The sequence below is a fragment of the Sinocyclocheilus grahami genome, unplaced genomic scaffold (genome assembly GCF_001515645.1).
Source record: "Sinocyclocheilus grahami isolate Dianchi unplaced genomic scaffold, SAMN03320097.WGS_v1.1 scaffold386.1, whole genome shotgun sequence".
NCBI lineage: Eukaryota > Metazoa > Chordata > Actinopteri > Cypriniformes > Cyprinidae > Sinocyclocheilus > Sinocyclocheilus grahami.
In genome coordinates, this window is record NW_015505565.1 from 68,145 (window position 1) to 95,417 (window position 27,273).

At 36.7% G+C, this 27,273-nt stretch overlaps 1 pseudogene; it reads left to right on the forward strand.

Annotated features, from left to right (window-relative positions):
• Positions 1-5,331: 5,331 nt before the first annotated feature.
• Positions 5,332-27,273, forward strand: part of LOC107550039 (neurexin-1a-like) — a 116,525-nt pseudogene continuing 94,583 nt past the window's right edge.

Here is a 27,273-nt window from a genome sequence, read left to right on the forward strand (position 1 = left end):
AGAGAAAAATCAGCCTTGGTATCACAGTAATAAATTCAATTTAAAGTGTATTCAATTAGAAAATATATTAAAAATATTGCACAATATTACAGTTTTTTTCTGTATTTTAAATGCAGCTGAGCATATAATAATTTTTTTAACACAAATTACTACCAACCCCAAACTTTTGAATGGTAGTGTACAATTAAGATTGTATTGACGTATGTATGCACATCAAATGTATCATGAAATGTATTAAAGGGGTCATATGAACATTATTTTGTGTATTTGGTGTAATGAAATGTGTTTATGCGGTTTAAAGTTCAAAAAACACATTATTTTCCACATACTGTATATTATTGTTTCTCCTCTATGCCCCGCCTTTTTGAAACGCGTCAATTTTTACAAAGCTCATCGTGCTGAAAAAGCAAGGTGTGCTGTGATTGCCCAGCTATCCAGTGCGTTGTGATTGGCCGAATACCTCAAGCGTGAGACGGAAATGTTACGTCCCTCACATACTGTTGATGCCGTGTCCGGCCGGAGCGACGAGACATAAACATTAAAACCCATTACAAACGAGGCATATGTTGCATCCAGTGGAGACATAGTTACGGATTATAATGATTTATACTGTCTTTTTACGCATTGCGTTGCGTTGCATTGCATCGCGCCGCGTAAACATAAAACTCTGTCTGCATTTGTGATCGGAGAAGTGACAAACAACAAGTGCTACTCTACACTGCTCAAAACTCGCGTTTGAATCATCAGTGGCAACGAAAAACACAGCGGCCTACCGTGAGGGGAAGCCCAGGCTTAGGGTGTGCTGAGGCTGGGATAGAGTGAGCTGAGGCGGGCTGGACTCCGCTTTGTCCACGGTGAAAGTTGTTGTATTTCCTCAGCGACCAGCACAGATCAGCTCCAGGCATGACGAAGCAGATATCGGTCCTCTTTTGGAAGACCAAACAAAGTAGTTTCGCTTTCACAACGAAGCACACAGCGTCTTCAGGACATGGCTGCAGCGTCAACAATACTACAGCGAGAATAAAAGTTACGCCTTCTTTCTTTGCGTGAACATTTGGGCGGCGTTATGCAAATCTTCCCACATAGTGAGGTAGATATGTGGGGGCGTGTTAGAACGAGCCGTTTTAGGTAGGCGTGGTTAACTCTTAACTTTTATAAAGAATATCTCTTTGGATTTGAGACTTTAGTCTTTGCAACTTTACAGATCTTCTTTATGCACCAAGAGCTTGTAACACTCCAAAGAGAAAGGAAAAATTGAAATCACATCATATGACCCTTTTATTACAGACATCAACACATTTAAAATTACTAAATGACACCACCTGATTGGTAAAAGTGACCATTTTCATGTTGTACTATAAACAGCAGAATGCTGCTTAAAAATATGGCAGAATGTGCCTAACTCCAGATTAGTAGAGTTAAAGCAGCAGTAAGGGGGTGATATCACAACTGCTATGCATCTTCAAATGCAATGTCAGTAGGTTGATAGACAAATTATACAGCATTTGATGTCATGGATTGTTCTTCGAGCCTTCAAAGAAAAGCAAGCTTTACAAAAAGGCTGTTATTGAAAGATGGAGTAGTGCCAGTTATATTGGACCTGTCGGCTCATACACAAGCAATGTTGCCCATTTCACATTCAAAAAGTCTAACCAATCATAGCAAGCATCCAATACATATTTTCTTAAAGGCGCAGTATCAAAAACATCCAGTTTAATCCTATATGGAAGAGAAAAGATGGAAATTATATTATACTAAATTACAGCAAAGAAAATTGACTGAAGTGAAAATGTACTACAGGTACATTACAGGAAAAAAAGGTACAGAACATATGTGAGTGACCCTGGACCACAAAACCAGTCATAAGGGTCAATTTTTCGAAATTGAGATTTATACAACATCTGATAGCTGAATAAATAAGCTTTCCATTGATGTATCGTTTGTTAAGATAGGACAATATTTGGCTGAGATACAACTATTTGAAAATCTGGAATCTGAGGGTGCAAAAAAATCCAAATATTGAGAAAATCTCCTTTAACCTCCTGAGACCCTGTGACCTCATATGAGGACATTATATTTTGGTGTATTTCTCTGAGACTATACATGCCACAGTTTCTGGATGTCCTGTACAGAGCACATTCAGGGCTTTTCAGAGATACTAAATGTTTGAATGTTTCACTATGACCACTCCCTCTCCTTGGTCTTCAAATTTGTCTGATATTAATTTAGTGACACTCTTATGGATATATGATAATATTTTGTAATTATCATTTAAATCTGTCAAATTTTTAAGCTGTCTGTCATAAATCAACATCTCAGGAAAATGTTATGGGGTTTCAAATCAAAATATGACTTTCTGTTATGAAACAGGATGTCGATTTCATACATGTCCTCATATGAGGACACTGGGACTAACAGCATGTTTATTAGCATTTTGGAAGACAAAACAAATGAATAGGGAAAGAAATTATGTTTCAATATTCTATGAAATATTATATATTATTATGAAAATCTTGTCAAATATTACTGCCATTATTACACTTCTTTTTTATTACATGTTGCCCCAAAAACACATTAATATGCAAATTAGATTAGTTTATAGATACATTGTATATAATGAGAAAACCTGTTTATGGTAATTTTACACACATTTTGCAGAAAGAAAAATGGTATATCAAATCATTCTGTTATAACATAGTTGAGAATCACCTTTATACAAAGTTTGGTAAAAAAAAAAAAATCCTGAAAACTAAAAATGTATTGGTGATTTAAAAAATCTATTGTTTTTGCCTATGCATGTTCATTCATGTCTTTTTTATTTTTATTTTTTAATTGAGTACCGAGGACATCGCATAACTTATGAATGAAATGTAATTTTTAACTTTTTAAAAAAAAAATTTTTTTTAATGCTCTAAACAATGTAAAGACATGAAAAAAAAAAAAATGTTTTCCTAAAAATCTTTTCTCGGGTCTTAAGAGGTTAAGACTGGTTTTGTGGTCCAAGGTCACAAATAGGTTCCACCAAGTGTAAATGGCAACAAATAACATCTTGATTGCATTTAGTTCAAATGGAAGTAATGTGCTGTTTGTACAAAGGGTAAATTGCCTCAGCAGTGGAGGTTAGAGAAATAGCCTTTACCAAGGTTGGTGTAAATAGACACTGCCAAAAAGAAATGATAACAACAGGTAGGATATGGCTTTTTAAAGTACAAACAGAAAATACATATGATGTAAGGCAGAAATCAGAGCAAATTGTTATGTGCTATTGAGTGAAGAGGTGATTGGAGGTCACTTTTATCCAACAGATAGTCTAATGCTGTATTTAAATTAGCTTTCCTGGTTATTTACTCTTGAAGATGAAGATTTTATTTCCTGTAAGAGTATTTGCAGAGATCAAATCTGATGAGAGATGGGACAGGGAAGTCACAACAGAGACCGATGGCGACGAAAGACTCATAAAGCACTCGGTTACTGGCTTCGAAATGGGGATTTGAAGGCCATTTTGGAGTTATTCTGGGCATCCAATATATATACCAGTGTGAAACGGTGTGTGTATGGCCCAATGTGTGTGTGTTGGTGCAAAAGCCAGTTTGTGTGTGCTGGTGCGACTCTGTGGGCGCCTTCCTGCACTGAGTCACATTATAGCTGACTCAGTGCTATGTAGAGGAGGTGGAAGAGAGCCAGATACAGCACCACCCTTTGGCTCTTTGTGCACAAACACACACACACACACACTTCATCTGCCAAGGCAAAAAGCTTATTTAAGTCGCAGTGGACACAGGAAGGGTGATGAAGGATGGAGAAAGAGATGGAGTAAATGAGCCTTGTTGATATCTCCAGGGTTTATCTTAAGAATATTCCAGATAATTCCAGAGCTAATGAGCTGGTCTTATGGTGTGTTAGGTTAATTGTGTTGCAGATTCCTGGATTTATTGTAATTTGGTTCAGTCTTGCTGTAAATTGCCTGTTAAAGTCATTAGTATTCCTGATGAGAAGTAGACTCAGATCTGCTCTGTAATAATGTAATTGTATTTACCGGTAAGAAGGTAGCAGTGGAGATAGGACTTCATACTTTATTAATGGGCGCCTCTTCAGTTAATATTTTAACCAAGTTCCCAAAATACACTCGGATCTGGGTGACAGTCGGAGTTGTTTGCGCAAATGGGAAGAGGAGTGAGAGTGTGCGCGCCTGGGTTCTGTGCCAGGACGCTTACAGTAATGGGTCTCGCTGACTGATTTGGTAATTATGTCCTGATATGTGTGGCTGCTTTATTTATGGTCACCATTATCAAGGACCTTGGTTCTCATTTATGAGCAAGATGGCTCTGACCTCAATTTCGTAGGTGTGTGTGTGTGTGTGTGTGTGTCTGTGTGTACTGACAGCAACCAATCACTCTCAGATTGACTGTGGTGAGTTTCCACTACGTTTGACCCCTTCAGTATGACTTCAGATTGACTTTTGGCTTTGTATAGGTAGGTCATTTGAAATTAGCAAGTCTTGTGTCCAGTAAGTGTGGGAGCAGATAGATGACGGTAAGTGATCTGCTCTGTATTACTATGTGATGGAGGGCTACAGGGTCAGTGACATAAAATATAAAGTAAAGGTGCTTTAATGTTGGATTCATATGGTTTTGAAAACTTATATTCCATTTTCAAGAAAGGTTTAAATTTTAATGACTCTAAAAATGTCATATAATTTGACAAAGTAAGAAGAATTTGCATATTTAGCTTAAATCTTGAATACAGGTGTGAATATTTTTACATGTATTTTTCTACAAATTGTTACTTTTTTTAAATGTCATGAATTATTATTTCATAAGTATCATAAATACCATGCTTTTGGGAAGCCACATGCACATGGCATTTTACAACATTGCTTTGTAATGAAAAGTTCAAATGATCTGATATTTAAAGAGACGTATTGATCGTGACACAGTCATGAGGGTCGGCAGGTATCCTTTCTATGATGTAATTTCCTTTTTTTCAGTTGGTTGGAGAGCATTACTGTTTATTTGACAGACAAATGTTTTTCATTTATATGCAGTAATACTCTTTTAGACATAGCAATAAAGGATTATGACAAACAAAGTTTTTAATAAATAATAGCTACATTGCATCACCTTGATGCCTTTATGCCCCAAAAATATCAAATTTTGTTTCAGAAATTAAAAATGTGTCCTAGGTTTGATTCTTCATTGTATTCATGAATTGCATTTTTATTGTGTTTTTGAATAAATCAATAGATGGGTCAAAAAATCACGTCATTGACCCCTATTTTGCTCATCTTTCCAATTAAACTTTTATATTGCACTGTGTTGGTATTAATGAATCTCTTATAATGCAAAACATTGGTATGCTCCCAGCTTACCTGCTTTGTTTCTCCATTTTCTTGCAGAGAGAGAAGAGTACGTGGCCACCTTCAAGGGTTCAGAGTATTTCTGTTACGACCTGTCCCCGAACCCCATCCAGAGCAGTAGCGATGAGATTACGCTCTCCTTCAAGACCCTGCAGCGCAATGGACTGATGCTCCACACCGGAAAATCTGCAGACTACGTCAACCTGGCGCTGAAGAATGGTGCCGTCTCGCTGGTCATCAACCTGGGCTCTGGGGCCTTCGAGGCCCTGGTGGAGCCCGTCAATGGAAAATTTAATGACAATGCCTGGCATGATGTGAAGGTTACCAGGAACCTTCGTCAGGTAACCGCGCAGAAAAGGCAAAGGTCGAGATTGGATACATTCAGTTTCCGATAAGTCTCATCAAACTAACCCTCGGACTAGATTTAACCGTATTTAACCATTTTAATCAATTCCAGGGTCAGAAATTAACAATATTTGCCCTTTGAAGTTGATTCCCAGGTGCATGTTTTACCTTTGTAGGGGCAATTTTTATATTTACCTAATCAACTGTATCTGTGCTTAAATTTAACCAGTTGCTTCAATCAGTTACAATACTATAGACTGTTACTAATAAAGCATGACTGTTTAATGCTGCTCATGTACATGCAATTACACAAAAATTGCATAGTAATGGCTTATACATTAAAACTAATTACAATATGAAGCTGCAATATCATGATAAAATCATTATTGTTGATTATTGCTCTGTAATAATGATTATTAATGCTGATTAATAGAAAGCTTTTGCTGGAATATAATCACTGAAGCTATCTACACTGCTAAATCAATCTCTAACTAGCATCGTTTCTGCACTTTGTTGTTTATGATGATGAGAGAATTCGCGAATGCAGATTCAGAATTCCGTCAGTGAGCGTGCATACCGAACAATTCTAGTGTTCTCCGCGATGACGAATCCAAACACCTCTGATTGGACATTGCATTCGTAAACTCAACAGAAATGTGTGTGATTGGTTGTAATGCTCAATTCTGCAAACAATGCATGAAAAGAAATCGAATGCATATTGAGCAAATTTGCTGTAAATGAAATTCGACACTTTATATTCATTTCACTTTAAGCTTAACAGATGTAATAGATCTTGATTAATGTTAATTTCCGACCCTGATCGAGACATACACCCATTTAAAATAGTTCAGGTTTTCAAGTTATGTATTTGAAAGTTGCTTAAAGATGAGACTAAAAGAGAAAGTTCTTGGAATTTGGTCCGCTTTTATCATTTTAAATTAGCACTAGCACTCATTTATGTAGCATAGAGCAGATCTGATGTAAAAAAGACGCTCCAGATATTGAAGTATTTATTAAGCAGCCATGAATTCAGCTTTCAGAGATGAGTGAACGTACCTTTAACCCTGTTCCCCTCGACTAATATTTAAATTCAATCTCAGTCGCTACGGCATCCATATTTTACTGTCACTATTTGATAGCGCCACCTCTCACTACATTACACGAGTACGTCACCTGTCAGCGCAGAACGCTTTTGAAGTGTCAAGACTCGGAAAAGATCCTAGACGTGTGGCACGAAGTTGGATAGGACAGGCAGTAAACATAAAAAGCTCTGTGGTGCGTTCTGTCACCAGTAAAGTTAGCGGAGCGCCAGGAATAGGAAGAGACAGTGTTTGGAACAGAGTAGACTAGATTCGTCCCAGAGGAACTCCACGGTGCAGATCTCGTCTGCTTTTCCTTTCCTTCTCTTCTTTTGCCCTTTTTAAATGTTTACTAACCTGCTTTTGGGGAAAGAAACTAACCTTTCATCCATGGAATGTGTCATTTACTAACCTGTTACCTCTTACTAACGTGCAACGCTGATGTACTAACCTTGGCAAGAGACCATCGTTTTTGATTGAGGAACGGTGTTCTGTTCACAGTTTTTTAATTTCCTTTCTCCCCCCTTTTCCACAAAGCACTCAGGCATTGGACACGCTATGGTAAACAAACTACATTGTTCGGTAGATATCATTCTAATTGTTTCTTAGTTTGGGTTTGCCGTGTGTCTATTTTCCTTTTTTTGAATCGTAGACATCAATACTAAACAAAAAAAGGGGGAAAATGCGGTTGGTACTCTTTACGCTTACTTCCCCTGCCCTGCCCAAATTCCCCTTTTCTTTTTCTTCTCATTAGTTGGGTTTCCTCAGCTCTTTATGTCCCGTCCATCTTCTCTTTTTGTTTTTCCTCTTAGGTTATCTTGCATCTTTGCCTTCGTTGGGTTCTTTTGCATAAGGTTTTAATCACCGATCGGTCTCGGCTGGCTGGCTCTGAGTTTTTTCATTGGTCCAGCTAGCATTGAGGCCCGTTGTTCAGCATGGTGTGCATCCTGGCCACCCTGTGTACTAACACCTCTGCTCCATCAGTACATTCGAGGCTGGCATGGGTGGCCGGTCATCTCGTCTGTTGTCGTTTTTGCTTTCTTTCTTCATGTGAACACGCTTATGCATGCCGACACTTCTGCTGTGTTTGGTCTCATGAGCTGTCGTGTTTGTGTCCTTCTCCCTCCCCTTCTCTCTATACTCATTCCTGTGCAGTCTAATCTGTGAGAAGAATTGTTCTGTCTAACCAACCATTGTTTGCATGTGGAGAGGGAGGGATAATGAAGCATGCATCCATTCAACCAGATCTGTGAGAGATGTGCCTCTAATTGCCTGTTCTTTCATTTCTAACCTCTTAGCACGCCGTGTTCTTTGTTTTACCTCATATAAAAACATTGAAAACTGCTTAAACTACTCACACGCACTGGATTCAAGCGATACTAACTCTCAGAAACACACATACTACTAACACCATTTTTGTGTCTGCTGATTTACTTTTTGTGCTCTATTAATAGCACCACTAACATTGAGCCTTGGCTAATGTGCCGCAGACTTCCTCAGCTCAGACTTACTAGAAGTTCATACCAAATACGTAAATCTAGAAAGAACAAAAAAAAAAAAAAAAAAAAAAGTTAAAAAAAAAAAAAAAAAAAAAAAAAAAAAAAAAGTTAAACAATAAATAAATAAGAATTCCTGAAACAGACATGAAAATGGGTTCACATTAAATCAATAAAAAGAGAAAATATATAAATAAATCTATAAATAAGAAGCATTAAAGGCAAAAACAAAGCAAAGCCAAGCATCCAAATCCTTACGAGGGGGACCAAAGCCCTGTAACGGTATTCAAGTTATATGTGAGTATAGCGTGTCCTTTCCCTGTGCTTTGTTGTCTAGGTTACAATATCCGTGGATGGAATTCTGACCACCACTGGATATACACAAGAGGACTACACCATGCTAGGCTCGGATGACTTTTTCTATGTCGGGGGTAGTCCCAGCACTGCCGATCTGCCCGGATCCCCCGTTAGCAACAACTTTATGGGATGCCTGAAAGAGGTAAGTGCTCTGAAAATTGCTTCTTGAAAAAAATCATTCCATCCAGAAATCTTCCAGTAATTTAATCACCTTCTGTTGCTACTGTATTACATGTATTCATTTACTTTTTAAATCGTAGAAAGATACGACCTTGCAGCTAATTCACTAAATTGATTCGCAATGTACTGATTTGAGGTATATTTAACTGGTTTCTTTTTATTGAAAAAATCCTCTAAAAATATTCTTTTATTTTTGGAATAAAAAAGAGAGATACGACCTTGCAGCTAATATGCCCATATGTGTGTCGGAACTCAAAATAGTAAATTAATGTGTGTGTGTGTGTGTGTGCGCGCGTGCATGTGTGTTGCGTGTATATATATAAGGCATGGGCCGGTATGAGATTTTGACGGTATGATAACCTTAAGTAAAAAAAAATATCACGGTATCACGGTATTGTCGTTACAGCTCTAAAATGTGTTATTTTTAAATGACTGGGTAAAAAAATATATATATTTTTTCCACTGAACACAATATATTTTGTTTTTGAGCAACATACAGAATATTAAGAACAGTATAATTTGTTTATTTTTTCTTTGATTTGTTTCCTAAAAAGAAAAAAAAGAAAGACTGACATCTTTATTTAACCTAAATCTGTAATTACAGTTATTTAATTTTTGTTATATAATTCATATATATATATCATTTATATAATTTCATATCATTTAGTTATATAATTTCATATACATCATTTGATTTAATAGTAACCCAATTTGAAGCAAAAACAGAATGTTCTGACTAGCTTTGTAATAAGACAAAAAACGGCCGGTTGCTGATCGCATCCAAAATAAACGTTTTAGTTTAGATAATATATGTGTATGTACTGTGTATATTTATTATGTATATATAAATACACACACATGCATGCATATATTTAAGAAAAATATGTTAAGTTTATACATTTTAAATATTTATAAATAATATAAATTATATGAATATAAATATATACACGGAAATACAAGGAAATATATATTTTTAAATATACTGTATGTGTGTATTTATACATATATAATAAATATACACAGTACACACACATATATTATGTAAACAAAAACATTTATTTTGGATGTGATTAATCGCGATTAATCGTTTGGCAGCACTAATATACATATATAAATATCCAGGGGTGCACATAAGGGGTCCGCAGGTCCGCATGCCCGACCAAAATAAGAAATGGCTGTGTTAAATGAGTTCAGAGCGCGCGTTTGCGTACCGACATGGGCTGTGTTTCCCAAAATCATCGTAAGCCTAAGTACATCGTAGACCCATTGCCACCTATGGAGCTACGATCAATTTAGGCTTACAATGCTTTTGGGAAACGCAGCCATGGTTGATTAATTGTTGACAATGCACAATTACAAACTGTACTGTATAAGATTTCTATTCAAACTGAAAGCATAAATCTAGGCTAACGTTTTCAAAGCACAATGCAAAACTGTGAAATTTCATTCACTGACGCTCTACAATCGGCAGCGCTAAACCCGGAAGCACATATATTTACTTGCCGGCAACCCGCCAAAATAAAAGGTTGCTGATTTTAAGTATGAAAATTTAAAATTGTAATAATTCAAATTAAAAATAATAATTAAGGTTCAAATTAAAATAATAATAAAAATATTAGCATTTTATTTTTAAGTTTACTATAAAATAATTGTATTTGTATTTAATACTCCCTTTTTATTTTAAAATAAAATTGTATTATCACACTTTATTATTTAGTTTATTATTTTATTTAAAAAAAACGAAATAAAGTGCAATAATATTACCACTATTATTAATTTATTTTTTATAGATATATTTGATGGGTCACACCATGTGCCGCCATGTGAGGACCAAACCAAACCTCCAGGTTTTCATATGAGAACCAGGCTGAAAAACTTATGTGCACCCCTGTATATACAGTGGATATATAAATAAATAAATATATATATAAATATATATTTTTAAAAATCCTTAAAAATATCAATGCATTTTTTGTGAGCTTTTCAATTTATTATTTTATTTTATTATTTATTTCATTATTTTTTGACAGAAAAACGATATATAAAATTACAAAAGATTTGTTTTAAATCAGTGCTGTTCTTTTGAAGTTTCTTTTCATTTAGGAATCCTAAAAAAAAGTATCACAAAAATATGAATTATATTTCATTATAATTAGAAACGTTACTTGATTTCTGTAGTAATGTCTGCTACAAATTCAGCTTGGCCCTCACAGTATTAAATTACATGAATTAATGTCTAAAATTATAGATTTCTTTGGCACCGATAGGCAGTGCGCCGACATTTAACGTCATTGCATTATTGCTGTCCCGAGTTCAAATCTCGGCTCGAGGACCTTTCCTGATCCTGCCCCTCCTCCCCTTTTGTGTGTGTGTATGTGTGTATGTGTGTGTATATGTATAAATATAAATGTGTGTGTGTGTGTATACACTCTCACAATGAATGTCACCTTACTTAAATGCCACTGCAACATACGTATATGTTATCATTTGACTTAGTTACTTTTTATACACTTGACTGACATCAGTTCTGTACTGCTGCCTCAGGAGCCTCTTTCTATAGGATGTGTCCCAGTACACATTATGGTTGCACTGCTCTCTCTGCCCTGTATAAACTCGTAGCACGTCACGTACACCAACAACTGAGGGAATTATTTATCAGTCGCCACGGACTCAGGAGTCGAAACACAATGGCAGAGTTGAAATGCATTCATTAATTAACATTGCTGATGAGGTTTCCTCACATCTGAATACTGTTAATTTGAAAATGGGTCACAGATCGTCAACAGTGACAGAACTAACAAATAAACAAGAGTACGACAAATAGGATAAATACGTAAATAATACATTTAATGAAATACATTCAAATCAGTCAGTTTCTAGCAATATTTGATAGGTCTGCGTGACAGATCACTGGTCCACTACCTCACATGCTCTTGACATGAGCTATCTGTGATCGTAATACTCCTCAGAGGAAAACTGTAGAGAACATGTTGTCTCATCCATCAGCTTCCATCCTCCATGTTAGACTCGCATCCCTGTGGAATGGGATGTCCTCTGATACGCCAGCTGGTAAAGTAAAGAGCTGTTCTGACTGCCAGGAAGTCGGAAATGGTTTTGATGTTATGAACAGACATTAAACGCCAGCCATTTTTGTTTTGTATATAGATAAATTCATCTTTAGCTCACCTCGGTATGCTTGTGAAAAGCAGTTAAATCGTGCTGATTGCGATTGATTTATGAAACAGGGAGACAATGAAGCCTTGCTCTTGGTTGAACTTAAGGTGCTGTAGCTCTTGGTGATTCATTCATTAAGCTGTAGACCCACAATTAGTGAGGGATGCTCACTGGCATTTACCTTGTTAGTCTATTTATCATGTCCAATCTTACACAGTGTAGCTCAGTGGATCTCAACTGGCTTTTCCTCAGAAAGAGTTTTTTCATTGGTCACCATCTGACCCAACACAGAATCAAAATAGTTTATTGCACAAATGTTAAAAAAAATAAATCTAATAAAATTGCATAGTTTTGCGCATGATTTCAATAGATTAAGGTATGTTTTGGAACATGCAGAATTATAAACATGACATAGATTGAATAGGAAAATAAATGATAAAAATAATAATAATAAAACATAATATTAATTTATTAAATTTTTTAAATAAAATATTTCATTTTCCTACTCATGTTGCCTTTTTACATTACGATTACCTTTGATGTCATCAAACCCTCACCTAAAGTTCATCTTTTAAAAAATTAATAACTCAAACTCAAAATTAATGTTAGTTTTTTATACTGTACATTATAATATCGTGGCATCTAAATTTACATTTAACTTTTAAAATGATTGACTTTAGTTTTAGTTTAGTCTTTTATTTTTAATTTAGTTAGATATTAGTGATTAATGGTTATTATCCGTTGAATGAAGATAATTATCTTCTCATCAGTATCAACCTTAATTTTAATAGCGATGCTTCCCTATACTTTTTTTTATATGTATAACAGTTTTATCATTTGCATTTTTTAAATTTTAATATTATTTATTGCATTTTTTATTTGTATTTAGCATTGATTTTCTTAGCTGCCTGCAGCTCTGTTAGAATAGACCTGAAATCAGTTTGTGAGAACCTAGTTTAGATGTAAATCCTGGTTTTAGACAGCGGCATCTAATGCGTCAAATAGACAGTAATACTAGTGCCTTTCTTAATGCAAATGTAACACTTTAAATGCTTACAAATTCTTTCAAGAGGCACAAACATGACAAAATGTGTCATTTTGTCAAATTTTGGAAGCATTGGAACAGTGCAGACTCGCCATTTGTTTTCCTTCCCGGCCTCCAGCCTTCATTTCAAAACCAATCCACAAACAATCAATCAGTGTCAAAACATGAAAGTGCAGACTCGTGTAAGCTGTGGTCTGTTGCCACGTGTAGGCGTTTGGTGTCTCTTGTCTGTGCTAAGGCGCTATCATTTCCACAGATTAGCAGCAGGCCTGAGGTCATTGACCTGTGTTAACAAACACTCCAGTGCTTTGAACTCATGAACAAGAATTCATACTAAGAGGATTCTGAATGGATTCTCTTCTTGGTTCATTCATAGGCTTTACTGGCATTAAAATGACGAGTACAAGGGACCTTTTAACATTTTTTTTATCATAATTTTGCTTTGCAAAGGTCATGTTTAATATTTTCAAGTGTTATGAGTGTGTGTGAGGCACATCGAGGACCTCTAGGTGTGTGTTTGTTACCGTACGCGAGTAGTTATTTATGCCGAGGTTGATTTATTCAGGCGTTTAGAGCAGGGTGCACAGGAAGCCCATTCATCATTAATGCATTTGTTTTAATGCACCCCTCCTCTCAGGGGCATTTGGTCAGTGCTTTCCAGGCTCCTGATCATTCAGATCAGGTGGCACAGACAGATGCATCGTCCTCCACCTGCTGTCCCTGCCCCTAACCTCTCATCTGTAATGCGCTCTTCTCCGGCAGCCATGTTGTGCAGTGTTTTATCACAGATCGCTTGTGTTTTTCCCCCGTGTGAGTTTATGAAGTAGGAAAAAGCAGGGGGGGGGGATTCACTCCTGTGGCCCGTTAATGGCTGGAAAGTCTCTTGTGCCTGCCTGTGATTGGCATTTCTGAAGCATCATCAATAAGCTTTTATTGCATCCGCATACCATTATCTTCTTCCTGGCAAGGGCTCAAATGAAATCGAAACTGAATTAAAAGAGGGTTATCGTGAACACTTCACAGTTTGGTGCTCGGGTTTATATCACAGGGTTTTGGCCTTGTGGAGGAGAGAGGGAAAGAATTGTGCCCCACATTTTGAGAGGGCAGAAAATGCTCTGCTATTTGATTCCATTCGGATTGAATAGTAAAATGACACCGGGAAGCATGAATGATTACATACCCACTATAGCACAAGATAAATATAGTCTAAGGATATGCACTTTTCATTTCGAGACACCAAAAGTGTGAATGTCAAAGTTTCCTTGACAAAGGCTTCACAAAAATGACACATTTGAAATGTATTCTCCATACAAATGTATTCAAAATGAGCGTAACGACTGAAGTGACAATTTATTTATTTAAAATGTAGAATGATGTATTTTTATTTATGCTGCAATATCATGAGTTTTAATCACTGCACGGATGCCAGAGGAGACTGATATTTATTTGTTTCTGTCAAAAATGCACCAGAAAAAGGCAAAGACATGAAGTTTATTGCATAAATAACCCATCATTATCAGTTACCTCTCAAACTAAGCTTTTAGTGTCACTTTAGTGTCATTGAACCTGCTTGTGGTTAATGCAGTAGTCAAAGAGAGGATTTCACATTTAGTCAAAAAAACACACATTTAGTCAAGTGGAGAATGGAGTTCATCAATACATAGATGAGTACAAGTAGATAGAATGTGGATTTTTATTTATTTATTTTATTTTATTTTATTTTATTTTTACATACAAATGTATGGAGGACCAAACCTGCAGAAATTACTAAATAAATTAATAAATAACTATATAGATAAATAAATAAATATAAAAAAATAACCTAATGCATAAAAATAAATATAAAAATAAAGTAAAATTTTTTTTTTTTAAATAAAGAAAATAACAAATGAAAAGAGAAAATCATAAATAAAGTAAATAATAAATAAAGATGATAATAAATAAAGAAAAAAGGTAATAATAAATTCAGGATTAAAGTTTTGTTTACAAATTAATTATATTTATTTTATCAAATCATGTATTCCTTTATTTATTTTCCTATTATTACATTTATTTTAATTTCTGCAGGTTTAGTCCTTTATACAAACGTGGTTTAAAGTGTGAATTTTTTTTGTTAACTCACTGGAAATCTTCTCTTTTCACATAAAGGTTGTGTACAAGAACAACGATGTAAGGCTCGAGCTGTCTCGACTGGCCAAGCTAGGCGACCCCAAAATGAAGGTGAGCGGCGTGGTGGCCTTCAAATGTGAGAATGTGGCTACCCTAGATCCTGTCACCTTCGAGACGCCAGAGTCATTCATTACCCTTGACAAGTGGTCCGCCAAAAAAGCCGGTTCCATCTCCTTCGACTTCCGCACCACTGAGCCCAACGGCCTTCTCCTCTTCAGCCACGGAAAACCCAAACCGCAGCAGCAGAAAGACCCCAAGAGCCCCAAAACCTTGAAGGTGGATTTCTTCGCCATTGAGATGCTGGACGGCCACCTGTACCTTCTGCTCGATATGGGCTCGGGCACCACCAAAACCCGTGCCGTCAACAAAAAAGTCAACGACGGGGAATGGTACCACGTGGACTTCCAGAGAGATGGAAGATCAGGTAGAATTTGGCTCTGTTCTGCTAATGTATTTTCGATGTATTCAGTGTATGGTTAGATGCTAGCTGGTTTTCAAGGTCTACGAAAATATTGACATAGCCGAGACAGCAGCGTTCTCTCACGCTCGCGTGAACACAGTCATAACCGTGCCTTTCGGAGCACACTGTCAGGCAGGCATTTGAATATGAACAGGACCCGCAGTCTTTCCTGTCTTCCTCCTCCTTTCTTGCTCTGTCTTCTCTGGCGGAGTTGCCATGGAAACCAGATTTGGTTTCCCAAAGGAGAGAGGGAGTTTGTGCACAGCTCTGCCAAGTAAAGACGTTCATCCCTAACTCTCCCGCTATTCCCCTTTTCCTCGCACGTCGATGCCGTTTGCCTGGAGTCAAAGGAACAGCCTTTTTCTGTGAAAAGGTGGGAAAAGGCTCTATTGATCCGTGGTTATTGCGAATCTCTCATCTTCTCTTTCCGGATATAGAAACGCCAGTCACCTGCATTGGTTCTGACATACACTGTGAGATTAAATTGTGAAAGTTATAAGAAGAAAATTAAAAAGCTTTTGGAGCAATTATGAAATCAGATTTCTAACGCAAGAGTGGTATTTTTGTTTCATGCAATACAGTATTCAATTGGGATTGGAAACGGTTTCGTTAGGAGTGCAGTTTTTTTTCCCACGGTTTTAAATTGTATTTTTCATCAAATCATCGTTTTTATCCACAGGGCTCAGTTTGATCTTATTCTCCAGGTTTTATTGCTGCACAATCCACTGGCTGTCATTGTGAGTTCAGGCACAGTTTGAAAGCGAGAATAAACCTTTTCTCTTAGTAGCATTTCATGGGAATCTGAAACACCATTAACAGATGGGACCTTGCATTTCAAGCCCGCAGAATGAGCTGTGTCACTCTCCCGCCTGCGTGAATTGCCTGCCTACGCAAGCCGTTTGATCATATATGGGCAGCCGTCCTAGTGCAGGGTGCGCGTGTGTGTGGGCATGGTGGTGTTTTTTGCGTGCGTGTATGCAAACATGTATGGTTGTGCGTCTGCATATGCATCTATTAATGAGAATGTACATATGTAGACATAGATATATGTCAGGGGCGTTTTTGTGCCTCCACAAAAAAGTAGGACAAGAGAATACAGAAATTTTCTGAAATATGAGGTTGGGTAGTGCATAAACCACTTATTTTTCTAAAGGGACAGGCAGCCAGGCCACAAATTGGCCTGAATGAATGGGTCAAACTGGTGGAAATGGACAGGCTAAGTAGAAAGTAAACACACCCACTCAGATATCACCACTTTCGGTCATTTCTGAATTGTAATGAACTGGAAGTGATCTATGAGTGAGGCTTTAGTGACCATTTAGCTCAGTTAAATGAAAGCTGCATTTCCGTGCCTGCGACCGACATGAGACCTGCGGTGTTTACAGAGGATTTGTTGACTAATGGTCCAAAAAAAAGGTGACTATTAATAATAATAGCCAAACATCAGTTGCCAGTAACAAGCCACATGAGTTATGCTTTTAATACTATACTACTGCAGTGATTACTTTTGCAGCAATGATTAAAAAAAAACTTTATGAGATTTGATTTGAATGTGATTTGGCTTTAAAAAAAATAGTGCAAAATCATTCTCTATCTGTATCTTTTGCATCGACAAATAATCAGTTCTGTATCTGCATTCATATAGAATCAGTGTGTCAAAAAATGAAGAGCCCATTTTTAACTCTGTTCATTTATACACTACAATTTAAAAGTTAGTGTAGTTTATAACTTAAGTATTAGTGCTGTCAAACGATTAATCACGATTAATCGCATCCAAAATAAAAGTTTTTGTTTACATAATATGTGTGTGTATTGTGTATATTTATATATAAATACATATACATACAGCATATATTTTGAAACGATTTACATGTATTCACATATATATATTTATATTCATATAATTTATATCATATATAAATATATTTAATATATAAACATTACATATATTTCTTAAATATATACATGCATGTTTGTGTATTCATACATAATAAATATACACAGTACACACACATATATTATGTAAATAAAACTTTTATTTTGGATGCGATTGATCGTTTGACAGCACTATTAAGTGATTGATTTAAAATATTGATTTTTCTTAATGTTTTGAAAGAAATCCCATATGAAGACTTGATCAAAACTAAAATGTAGTAAATACAATAAAAATTTGAAAAATTGTTACAATTTCATGTCACATAAACTTTTGAATGGTGGTGTAGTTTCCATATAGCAAATTTTTATTGTATACAAAAACATTTACTCTTTTTTTTTTATTGCAACCTTAATGAATTAAAACTGAAAAAAAAAATAAAAAATAGAAAAAGTTATATCTCACTCTGAAGGTTTAAACATTAAATTTCAATGGAATGAAAAAAAAAACAAATGGAACTTTGCCTCCTTTTTCAAAAATCCACTCTACTCCACTGGTGTGTGTAAATTTGTGCGTGTGTACATAAAGTAAAACCGGCCGAGCATTAGGCCGTGCTGTGTAATCACTGAGCAGAGTGAATGGAAGTCGAAATGATGGAGAATGCTCATTACTGATGACCCAGGGGGAGATGTTTGGCTGCTGTTTTGGGGTACAGTCGCCAAGTGCGCGACACAGGACAAGATAATGTGTGTGTGTGTGTGTGTGCGCATGTGTGTGTGTGTGTGACAGTGTGAGTGCGAGAGGAGGAGAAAGTGCCGCTATGCCTCATCAAATCCACACAGACTTATTACAGGCTTAGAGGAAAATGAAATTCTTATTTACTAACACTGTTAGCATGTTACAAGTGGCATCTCTGCAGTGATGTATCAAGCGGAATAGAATGGAAAGCACTATTTCAGCGTATTTGTCGAAATGCTTGGCAGGGAACAAGTTGCACGGAGCATAATTATAATTTACTGTGCCACCATGTCTGGCCATTTAGTGTTTCTCCCGGTTCTTTGGGTGTGCCTGTGAATAATGAGTCAGATACAGGAGGCCGTAATCAGTCTATGGAATCACATTTAATCTCAAAGTGAATTTTTCTCCCTCTCGAGGTATGTAACGCAGATCTGAGCTCAGGCCCAGAGCTCTACATCACAAACGGGAAAGCATAGCAGAACGATACTGCAGCTATTCATTCAAATCCCACAATAGCCATTAATGATGAAAATAAATCACAGATCTGAGAACAAATACATCCTTTACTGGAGCTTGGCACTAATATAAATGCACATACTCACTAACGGTCCTGCTGTTTTTTCCTGTGATCTATTCACAGACGAATTATAATGAAAATTCATACATTTTTGGCCAATGTTTGTTTAGATTTTAGAGGCATTTAAAATCCAAGTTAGCATTTGCAGACTGACTTAAAGTCACAGGTCACCAAAAAATGAAAAGTCTGTCTTAATTAACTCGCTGTTTCAAACCTGAATTACTTTCTTTGATAACATAAGGTAACATAAAATAAGATATTTTGAAGAACTGTTTTTGTATATATAATTAAAGGCAGTGTGGTTCAAAACAAACAGCTCCGTATTGTGTATGTGGTCCCGGTATTCCCTATGTTATAAGGGCCAAATATCCCCACAAGGTCAAAATTTACTGGTATTACTATCCTTGTGGGAATATTTGGTCCCCATAATGTAGGGAATACCAAGACCACACACACATATGAAGTACAGTATGTAGCTGTTTGTTTTGAATCCCACTGCATCAGATTATATACAGGGATAGTAATACTAGTTAAATTTGACCTTGTGGGGACATTTTTTGGTTCCCATAAGGAAACAAGCTTATAAACCATGCAGAATGATCTTTTTGGAAAATCTAAAATAAAAGAAAGTTTTCTGTGATGGGTAGGGTTAGGGTAAGTGAATAGAAAGTACTGTTTGTAAAGCCTATATGTAAGCCTATGGAATGTCCCAATAAAACATGGAAACCCAATGTCTGTGTGTGTGTGTGTGTGTGTGTGCTACCCAGAAAACAAAGAAAGTCATACAGGTTTGGATGACACAAGAGTGATAATATGAAAGCATTTGCACATATATGAATGTTGATCGCTCTATAATGTTTTTGTGACTGCGAGGCCCCATTTCCAACAATATGTAACATTTAATAAACAATTATTTTAAATATTATTTAAATAAGTCTGTGCATTCCAACGTTTTGAATACATTAAATAAGTGCATACCTTAACCAGAAATTATGCTAAAGATTTCTCAATGTGCCGAAGGCCCAAGTTTTGTCCTGGGCTTCCTATTTTTTCTAGCTCCAGTCTTGTTCATAACTCATATTTTTGCTATTGACATCTACATCAAGCTGATTTGATCATCCGCAGAGCCATTTTATACTCGACACATACCTACAAATGCAAAACTGACAAATCAATGCTATAGGCGCTGTTCTGACAAATGGTGACAAAGTGCTGCTCTGAAATCATATTTCACACTTCCAGACTTAAACATGAATATACAGTAGCTACATCATTTCAAATTTACTTTAAGGAGACTGAAACTGAGAGATTTCCGTCTGCATTGTGTGCTTTGAAAGCAAAGGGGGGTTTATTAACAGAGGAAAGGATGAAGGATAATTTCAATACCCTTAAAGAGCCTCATTTGCATAGTCCGCAATTTGCATATATAATTTCTCATTAAAACTGAATCAAACTTTTTAGAAGTTGCTGAAATGGCATCTAAACATCAAGTTAACAAAATTAAATTTGCTTCTCGTGGTTTTGTGACAGGCACCATTTCCGTCAACTCGATCCGTACTCCCTACAACGCTCCCGGTGAGAGTGAGATCCTGGACTTGGAAGACATACTCTATCTGGGCGGCCTTCCAGAGGACCGTGCTGGTCTGATCTTCCCTACGGAGGTCTGGACTGCGCTCCTAAACTACGGCTATGTGGGCTGCGTGCGAGATCTGTTCATGGACGGCCAGAGCAAGGACATCCGGCGGACAGCAGAAGCCCAGAGAGCAGTCGGGGTGAAGCCGTCCTGCTCTAAGGAACCTCCCAAACAGTGTCTAAGCAACCCCTGCCTGAACAGCGGCACCTGCAGAGAGGGCTGGAACCGATATGTGTGTGACTGCTCAGGGACGGGCTATCTGGGACGCTCCTGTGAGAGAGGTGAGTACCTGTATTTTGTATGTCGAGTCAAGATTTGGTGCACTTTTGATGTAAGTAGGGTGACCAGATTTCTCATGGTTCATTACGGGACATGGGGGGTGGGGGTGGGGTGATATATGACCACGAAATGAGAAATAATATTTCATAATATTTAAATTTTATATATATATATATATATATATATACATACACACACACACACACATGCACACACATAGTTATTTTTTATATAAACATAAAGAAGCAAATTACAAACCATAAGACAAATACAATAGATACAAATTAATATAAAAAACTTGTTTTTCTAATACAGTAGGTTTAACATGTATACATTTATTTTACATCTTTTGTTGTTTGATTAACATTAATGAGACAGACAGGTAGGCCATTTAATGCTGTCCCTTTAAGACCGAATGAATGTAATATACTGACACATATCCGGTTTTCACCCACCTGTTTACGTTCACTTAAGCTATAACCGACTGTATTTACATGAGATACTCCACACAGTGGACATTTTTACAGCTATGTGTGTATTTGACAATTATGGCACAAGGAGAATGGATATTGCGTGGCCGAGAGAGTGTTTCTGTTGTGTCATTCAGCGTGATTCCGCCTGTCCTGTCTTCACTTACTGCGGTTAATCGATAACGAATTGTGATTGGATGGTAATTTTGTTCTACAACAAGCTTAGTTACCTTTGACTAGTCTGTTTGTCATGTGACAGAACACTTCTACTACACGCTCTGATCACCCAGTCGTAAAGAAATTTTGAAATACGGGACAAAACGTGATTTTTTCAAAATACGGGACTGTCCCAAGAAAAACGGGACATCTGGATTACCTTAGATATAAGCTTGGCTTCTATTTTTGCTGTGTTGTGCTGGGTAGTTCCACCCACATCAATCTCATTAGCTGTGTTTCCATCCACCTATTTTTATGCTCATTTTGGGATATCGCATAAAAAAAACGCTGGATGGAAAAGCCAAAATGTGCATGAATTCTAAAAATGCGCTTAAAAAACTTGCGCTCAACTAAGTTGGATAAATATCTTATCACATGAGAAAATGTGTACATAAACTACAATGGCAACACTTTTCCCGAATAAATTCCTTAATGCGCATCAAAAAAGACATGTGATTTTGCAATGGGACTGCATGAAACTGGACCAACCAATAGACAGATCTCATTGCACAGCATCTGAAATGCTAGTGTTGTCATTCTAAAATGCTTGTGCAAAGTTATAATTAACTCTCAGAACTGCGTTCCCAAACAGCAGGCTCCAAAAATAAGATAACATGACCGTGTTTCATCTGTGTGCTCTGAAGCTCGTAATTCAATGTATACATGTATTGTAAAATTATTATATACAGTGCCTTCTCCTACTGAAGCAAATTAAATTTTTCTTTGTGATATTTAGTGCAACTTAATATTCGTAACTTTGGATATAAACATAGATATTGGTGTAAAATTCAGCTTCACATACTAGTGGCCCCCAATAGTATTCAAACACATAAAACGTATGAATTTCATTGTATTACATAAAAATAAATTAAATGAAGAAAAAAAATGAATAGGTGTGATCTGAAAACAAATGATTTTAGATTTTTTTAACCAATTGCATGAGAGTGGCTTTGTTTTTAGTTAATTGTTTATTTTTTAAAACCTAAAAAACTGAAATCTCCACTTTAGTAGCACTTACTGTATGTACAGTAAACTTTCTACTTTCTAGGTTTTAACAGAGGGTTTTGTTCATATATCATTCGCCTGATATAATTTTAACACTTTATTCCTTAAAAAAACATGGTGAGAAGTTTTTTCTACTAGCTGTATTTTCTGAATAAAGTCAGTAATTACTCACAGGTGAAAAATGGTAACATCGCAATCAGTGTTCAATAATTAGTTAATAACAAGCCTGTCGTGATATGTTAAAACAATTAAGGTCACAAACTGATCGTATTACATTTCCTACCTATACAAACTTAACAAACAATGAAGCATAAATAAATCCTAAAAGACCACCACCACATGAAAAAAGATCCCATACACCAGCCACATACCCATACCCAACACATCTATGATTATTACGGGAAACTGCTTGTTGCCAAAACATTGGTAAAAAGTATTTTTCCCTAACATGCACCTCCATGAGATGTGTGTTTGCTTTAGTGCTTCGTTAAATGAGCTGTCCCTTTAACATGTCGCATGCCTTACAGTACCACCTCCAGCTGACCCCTCGGTTACAGTCACACTAATTTGCCTTTATAACAGAAGCTGCATTTTTGTCACTAAAGAAATAAGGTTTTGGCACTGAAAAGGTGGCATCTTTAATTCTAAGCCGCCTTTTATTGAGTTTGGACTGACTGTTGGACACTAATAAACAGGATTCAGCAGTAGCCTGCGCTTTGCGTTAATCCCTGCCCATTCTCTCCTATCTTGCCAGTAATGGCTTTTCTTTTGTAACTGCCTTCAAGGCGTGAATAATGGCAGTGCACAGTGGTGGAAAATGAGAAGGAAAATTCTGAATTGCCAGCTGCGTTTAAATGCCTGTTTGTTGGAGTCGCCAGGAAAACAATGAGGGTGATTATGGAACTCGTGAAAGTGTTTTAACATTATTAGACTGAATGAAAGACTCGCCTCACCTGAGAGCACTGTGTTTTTGCTCTTTATATTAACCACTGTTGTAAAAGCGGTATTTTAGACGTAAACCATAAAAGAAGAGGGCGGACTGAAGCATGCTTTGAAAGGGTACATAAATAATTTGTGACAACTGAATCAGTCACAACCAATAAATTAGATATGAATAGTGCTCAGCGTTTATTCTGTCATGTGCCCTTTTGAAAACGATGACTATCTAGTGAATCTGCAACATATTGTCTACTGTTGCTATGGAGACTGTTTTCGAATCTTTGTCCTTGTGTAAGGGATTGCACTAGGGCTGCACGATTAATCGAATGCGATTGTCATGCGTATTTTGTTAGTAAAGCCGGTTCTGTAGCCATAGTTCACTGACAAGTCACTGACACGATTTAATTGCGCGATTCTGAAATCGATCGCGATAATGACAGCTGTTTGCATAGCTTCTCAGTGAACTACTGCTCTGTGAAGTTAATGCTGCTCCATCTGAAAGCATTTGAAAATATCACATTTAATAACATATTTTTACTCCAAACTCACTTCATAACGTCAGTAGAGTGTTTGAAATAAATTCTTCTGTGAGATAATGTGGCTTCTTACACAGAATAAGACACGCAACATATTTCATAGTATTTAAGCAGTGATAAAGGCATTGAATTATAAATATACTTTATTTTAATGAAAATTATAATAATAAGAACTCAGATAAACCATATATTGCCGTAGTCGTGTGTTTATTAGTCACGTTGAATCAATGAAAGCAGTTGAATCTTCTGTTTATCCAGCTACCGCTATAGGCATTTTCTGGGTTTCTTCTGCGAGGCGTATTTGGAGTTTCAGCGCGAGAGCGCCCTCTGGCCTTTGCATGGAGATTTACTGCTGATCACAGAACCGTGCTTCACTGAAAGATACACATGACAGTCGCAGCTTCTGTCGAATCGCGATCTCGATTCCATTTCGATTGATCGTGCAGCCCTAGTTTGCACTCTCAGTTCAAGACAGCCCAAAACAGATTATAATATGAAAGCATGTGCACATATATGAATGTTAATCCCTCTGTGATGTTTTTATGACTGCAAAGTGACTCCATTTCCCATTTCAATATGTAACATTTAAATGATTACTATATGCATCCAGTAATAGTATACACACAATATAGGACTGTACAGAGGACTTTATTATACAGATTCCCTCAACAAAACGATGTTTGTAATGAAATAAAAATGGTATAATGAATAAGAAATAGTAAACAATAATTTTGAATATTATTTAAATAAGTCTGTCTATTCCAACAATTTGAATACATTAAATAAGTGCATACCTTAACCAGAAATTATGCTAAAGATTTCTCAATGTGCCGAAGGCCCAAGTTTTGTCTTGGGCTTCCTATTTTTTCTAGCTCCAGTCTTGTTCATAACTCATATTTTTGCTATTGACATCTACATCAAGCTGATTTGATCATCCGCAGAGCCATTTTATACTCGACACATACCTACAAATGCAAAACTGACAAATCAATGCTATAGGCGCTGTTCTGACAAATGGTGACAAAGTGCTGCTCTGAAATCATATTTCACACTTCCAGACTTAAACATGAATATACAGTAGCTACATCATTTCAAATTTACTTTAAGGAGACTGAAACTGAGAGATTTCCGTCTGCATTGTGTGCTTTGAAAGCAAAGGGGGGTTTATTAACAGAGGAAAGGATGAAGGATAATTTCAATACCCTTAAAGAGCCTCATTTGCATAGTCCGCAATTTGCATATATAATTTCTCATTAAAACTGAATCAAACTTTTTAGAAGTTGCTGAAATGGCATCTAAACATCAAGTTAACAAAATTAAATTTGCTTCTCGTGGTTTTGTGACAGGCACCATTTCCGTCAACTCGATCCGTACTCCCTACAACGCTCCCGGTGAGAGTGAGATCCTGGACTTGGAAGACATACTCTATCTGGGCGGCCTTCCAGAGGACCGTGCTGGCCTGATCTTCCCTACGGAGGCCTGGACTGCGCTCCTAAACTACGGCTATGTGGGCTGCGTGCGAGATCTGTTCATGGACGGCCAGAGCAAGGACATCCGGCGGACAGCAGAAGCCCAGAGAGCAGTCGGGGTGAAGCCGTCCTGCTCTAAGGAACCTCCCAAACAGTGTCTAAGCAACCCCTGCCTGAACAGCGGCACCTGCAGAGAGGGCTGGAACCGATATGTGTGTGACTGCTCAGGGACGGGCTATCTGGGACGCTCCTGTGAGAGAGGTGAGTACCTGTATTTTGTATGTCGAGTCAAGATTTGGTGCACTTTTGATGTAAGTAGGGTGACCAGATTTCTCATGGTTCATTACGGGACATGGGGGGTGGGGGTGGGGTGATATATGACCACGAAATGAGAAATAATATTTCATAATATTTAAATTTTATATATATATATATATATATATATACATACACACACACACACATGCACACACATAGTTATTTTTTATATAAACATAAAGAAGCAAATTACAAACCATAAGACAAATATAATAGATACAAATTAATATAAAAAACTTGTTTTTCTAATACAGTAGGTTTAACATGTATACATTTATTTTACATCTTTTGTTGTTTGATTAACATTAATGAGACAGACAGGTAGGCCATTTAATGCTGTCCCTTTAAGACCGAATGAATGTAATATACTGACACATATCCGGTTTTCACCCACCTGTTTACGTTCACTTAAGCTATAACCGACTGTATTTACATGAGATACTCCACACAGTGGACATTTTTACAGCTATGTGTGTATTTGACAATTATGGCACAAGGAGAATGGATATTGCGTGGCCGAGAGAGTGTTTCTGTTGTGTCATTCAGCGTGATTCCGCCTGTCCTGTCTTCACTTACTGCGGTTAATCGATAACGAATTGTGATTGGATGGTAATTTTGTTCTACAACAAGCTTAGTTACCTTTGACTAGTCTGTTTGTCATGTGACAGAACACTTCTACTACACGCTCTGATCACCCAGCCGTAAAGAAATTTTGAAATACGGGACAAAATGTGATTTTTTCAAAATACGGGACTGTCCCAAGAAAAACGGGACATCTGGATTACCTTAGATATAAGCTTGGCTTCTATTTTTGCTGTGTTGTGCTGGGTAGTTCCACCCACATCAATCTCATTAGCTGTGTTTCCATCCACCTATTTTTATGCTCATTTTGGGATATCGCATAAAAAAAACGCTGGATGGAAAAGCCAAAATGTGCATGAATTCTAAAAATGCGCTTAAAAAACTTGCGCTCAACTAAGTTGGATAAATATCTTATCACATGAGAAAATGTGTACATAAACTACAATGGCAACACTTTTCCCGAATAAATTCCTTAATGCGCATCAAAAAAGACATGTGATTTTGCAATGGGACTGCATGAAACTGGACCAACCAATAGACAGATCTCATTGCACAGCATCTGAAATGCTAGTGTTGTCATTCTAAAATGCTTGTGCAAAGTTATAATTAACTCTCAGAACTGCGTTCCCAAACAGCAGGCTCCAAAAATAAGATAACATGACCGTGTTTCATCTGTGTGCTCTGAAGCTCGTAATTCAATGTATACATGTATTGTAAAATTATTATATACAGTGCCTTCTCCTACTGAAGCAAATTAAATTTTTCTTTGTGATATTTAGTGCAACTTAATATTCGTAACTTTGGATATAAACATAGATATTGGTGTAAAATTCAGCTTCACATACTAGTGGCCCCCAATAGTATTCAAACACATAAAACGTATGAATTTCATTGTATTACATAAAAATAAATTAAATGAAGAAAAAAAATGAATAGGTGTGATCTGAAAACAAATGATTTTAGATTTTTTTAACCAA